Source organism: Nycticebus coucang, chromosome 11 (genome assembly GCF_027406575.1).
Source record: "Nycticebus coucang isolate mNycCou1 chromosome 11, mNycCou1.pri, whole genome shotgun sequence".
NCBI lineage: Eukaryota > Metazoa > Chordata > Mammalia > Primates > Lorisidae > Nycticebus > Nycticebus coucang.
In genome coordinates, this window is record NC_069790.1 from 126,609,465 (window position 1) to 126,614,007 (window position 4,543).

Consider the following 4,543-nt stretch of genomic DNA (forward strand, 5'->3'; position numbering starts at 1 on the left):
TACCTTAGTTACCTCTTTAAATAGCCCATCTCCAGGCCAGGCACGGTGGCTCACACCTGTAATCCCAGCACTCTGGAAGGCTGAGGCAGGTGGATAGGGTGAGTTCAGAAGTTTGGGACCAGGGGCAGTGCCTGTGGCTCAAAGGAGTAGGGCGCCAGCCCCATATGCCGGAGGTGGCGGGTTCAAACCCAGCCCTGGGCAATTAAAAAAAAAAGAGTTTGGGACCAGCCTGAGCAAGAGCAAGACCCCATCTCTACTAAAAATAGAAAAACTAGCCAGGCATTGAGGTGGGCACCTATAGTCCCTGCTACTCGGGAGGCTCAGGCAAGAAGATCTCTTGAGACTAGGCACCTGTAGCTCAGAGGCTAGGGTGCCAGCTACATACACCAAAGCTGGCAGGTTCGAAACCCAGTCTAGGCCTGCCAAACAACAATGATAGCTACAACCAAAAAATAGCCGGGCATTGTGGCAATCATCTGTACTCCCAGCTACTTGGGTGGCTGAAACAAGATAATCACTTAAGAGTTTGAGGTTGTCACCTGTAGTCCCAGCTACTCGGGAGGCTGAGGTAAGAGAATCGCTTAAGCCCAGGAAGTTGGAGGTTGCTGTGAGCTGTGTGATGCCACGGCACTCTACCAAGGGCCATAAAGTGAGACTCTGTCTCTACAAAAAAAAAAAAAAAAGAGTTTGAGGTTGCTGTGAGCTATGACACTATAGCACTCTAGAGAGGGTGACAAAGTAAGACTTTGTCTAAAAAAAATTAAAAATAAATAAATAAATAAAAGAAGATCCCTTGAGTCTAAGATTGCTGTGAGCTGTGACACCACCACACTCAAGCCTAGGGTGACAGAGTGAGACTGTCTCCAAAAAAATAATAGTAACAAAAAATCCCATCTCCAGGTATAGTCACATTCTGAGGTCCTGGGAATCGGACTTGAACACATGAATATACAGGACACAATTCAGCCCATCAGAGGGCCTCACTGGGAAAGTTAAAAAATAGCTGAGTGGGGCGGCGCCTGTGGCTCAGTCGGTAAGGCGCTGGCCCCATATACCGAGGGTGGCGGGTTCAAGCCTGGCCCCAGCCAAACTGCAACCAAAAAATAGCCGGGCGTTGTGGCGGGCGCCTGTAGTCCCAGCTGCTCGGGAGGCTGAGGCAAGAGAATCGCTTAAGCCCAGGAGTTGGAGGTTGCTGTGAGCTGTGTGAGGCCACGGCACTCTACCGAGGGCCATAAAGTGAGACTCTGTCTCTACAAAAAAAAAAAAAAAAAAAAAATAGCTGAGTGGGTGGGGTACCAGCCACATACACCGAGGCTGATGGGTTTGAACCCAGCATGGGCCAGCTAAAAGAACAATGACAACTACAACAACAAAAAAATAGCTGGGGCGGCACCTGTAGCTCAAAGGAGTAGGGTTCCGGCCCCATATGCTGGAGGTGGCAGGTTCAAACCCAGCCCCAGCCAAAAACTTCAAAAAAAAAAAAAAAAATTGCTGGGCTTTTTGGTGGGTGCCTATAGTCACAGCTACTCGGGAGGCTGAGGCAAGAGCATCACTTGAGCCCAAGAGTTTGCAGTTGCTGTGAGCTGTGAGGCCATGACCCTCTACCCAGGGTGACATAGTGAGACTCTGTCTCAAAAAAAAAAAAAAGAAGGTGAGGGCGGCACCTGTGGCTCAAAGGACTGGGTCACTGGCCCCATATACCAGAGGTGGCAGTTTCAAACCCAGCCCCAGCCAAAATCTGCAAAAAAAAACCCCAAACAGGGCGGTGCCTGTGGCTCAAAGGAGTAGGGCACTGGCCCCATATGCCAGAGGTAGCGGGTTCAAATCCAGCCCCGGACAAAAACAACAACAACAACAAAAATAAATAAATAAATACAATAAAATAAAAGAGGAAGTCAGGTGGCACTGTAGCTCAGTGGGTAGGGTGCTGGCCACATACACTGGGGCTGGCTGGTTCTAACCTGGCCAGGGCCTGCTAAACAACCACGACAACTGCAACAACAACAACAACAACAAAATAACTGGGCATTGTAGAGGGCGCCTGTAGTCCCAGCTACTTGGGAGTCAAGAGAATCGCTTAACCCCAAGAGTTTGAGGTTGGGCGGCTCCTGTGGCTCAGTGAGTAGGGCGCTGGCCCCGTATACCGAGGGTGGCGGGTTCAAACCCAGCCCTGGCCAAACTGCAAAAAATAGTCGGGCGTTGTGGCGGGCGCCTGTAGTCCCAGCTGCTTGGGAGGCTGAGGCAAGAGAATCACGTAACCCAAGAGGTGGAGGTTGCTGTGAGCCGCACAACGCCACGGCACTCTACCAAGAGCAGTAAAGTGAGACTCTGTCTCTACAAAAAAAAAAAAAAGAGTCTGAGGTTGCTGTGAGCTGTGACATCATAGCACTCTACCCGACTGACAGCTTGGGACTTTGTCTCAAAAAAAAAAAAAAAAAAGGGTTAGCCGGGCGTTGTGGCAGGCGCCTGTAGTCCCAGCTACTCGGGAGGCTGAGGCAAGAGAATCGCTTAAGCCCAGGAGTTGGAGGTTGCTGTGAGCTGTGTGAGGCCACGGCACTCTACAGAGGGCCATAAAGTGAGACTCTGTCTCTACAAAAAAAAAAAAAAGAAAAAGAAAAGGGTGGTGGTGGGGTGGTGCCTGTGGCTCAATGGAGTAGGGCATTGGCCCCATATGCCAGAGGTGGCAAGTTCAAACCCAGCCCTGGCCAAAAATTGCAAAAAAAAAAAATAATAATTATATATATATTTTATATATATATAGGGGTGGTGGTGGTGCCTGTGGCTCAAAGGAGTAGGACGCTGGCTCCACATACTGGAGGTGGTAGGTTCAAACCCAGCCCCTGCCAAAAACTGCAAAAAAAAGTGGGTGGGGTGGGGGGAGGAGGAGTCACAGAAAGTGGCTGAGTCAGCGCAGACTTGGGAGGAGTAAATCCCCCGCGCTGGGCTCCACCTGTCCTTCCACAGACTGGAGGAAACACTGTGCAGTTCTGAAAACAGAACAAGCTCAGTGAAAACCTTGACACACCGCGTCTGTTGGCCTGGGGCTGTGCTGGCCAAGCAACGCTGGTGACTAAGGCTGTCGCCTCGGCACCTTGGCACCGGGAAGCGGCGCCTCTGCCTGAGGATGAGCTCAGGCTGCTCCCAGTCGGAAGCCTGAGCCTGGTTTACATTTCCTAACTTGTTCCTCCCCTTATTCATCAGTTGGGGTTTTTTTGTTTTCATGTTTGCTTCGGTTTTTATTTCTAGTTTAAAACATATGTTCCTATAATAGATATAATACTTCACGTTGTGAAACAGATCTCTGCCATTCCACTCAAGTCACAGACCTGCACAGGGGCGCACACCACAGACACCCACACCACGCCCTTTTCATGTGGTAACTAACACCTGTGCACAACTTCCGAGTCAGAACCTAAGGATTGACAGACCACTGTCAGTGTCTGGGTGGGACCCTGTGACAGGCCCTCACCTTGCTCACTGCACCTAACCTCAGCAGGGAGTGCCTGGGGGCAGTGCACCTGCCCAGCACAGACAGACCTGTGCAGCTGCCGCCTACAGATGAGCTCCAGAAGCTGATCCCTAAGTTCCTGTTAGTGGAACTGTTGGGTCAAAGGCAAGGCCTATTCTCCTGAGCACTGATTAAGTGATGCCTCTCGGGCGGCGCCTGTGGCTCAGTGAGTAGGGCGCCAGCCCCATATGCCGAGGGTGGCGGGTTCAAACCCAGCCCCGGCCAAACTGCAACCAAAAAATAAGCCGGGCGTTGTGGCGGGCGCCTGTAGTCCCAGCTGCTCGGGAGGCTGAGGCAAGAGAATCGCGTAAGCCCAAGAGTTAAGAGGTTGCTGTGAGCCGTGTGATGCCACGGCACTCTACCCGAGGGCGGTACAGTGAGACTCTGTCTCTACAAAAAAAAAAAAAAAAAAGTGATGCCTCTCACCCTGACCCGCTGCTGGTTTCAGATAGACGTGGGCACTGCTGGGTCTGATAAATCCAAATCAGTTTAAAAGAAAAATAAAGAAAAGAAGAGCCAGGTGTGGGTAGCACCCGTGGCTCAAAGGAGTAGGGCGCTGGCCCCATATGCCAGAGGTGGGGGGTTCAAACACAGCCCCAGCCAGAAACGGTAAAAAAAAAAAAAGAAGAAGGGCCAGGTATGGTGACTGACTCACACCTGTAATTCCAGCACTCTGGGAGGTGGAGGCAGGTGGATCACCTGAGGTCAGGAGTTGGAGACCACCCTGAACAAGAGTGAGACCCCAACTCTACTAAAAATAGAAAAAAATAGCTGAGCTTAGTGACAGACAGAGGCTGAGGCAGGAGAATCGCTTGAGCCCAAGAGTTTGAGGTTGCTGTGAACTAGGACTCCAGGGTACTCTATCCAGGGCAACTGAGTAAGACTATGTCTCAAGACAAAAAAAAAAAAAAAAAAAAAGGCAAGGCAGGGTGCAGTGGCTGATGCCCATAATCCTAGCACTCTGGGAGGCCAAGGCAGGTGGATTGCCTGAGTTCACAGGTTGGAGACCAGCCTGACCCAGACTGAGAACTGGTC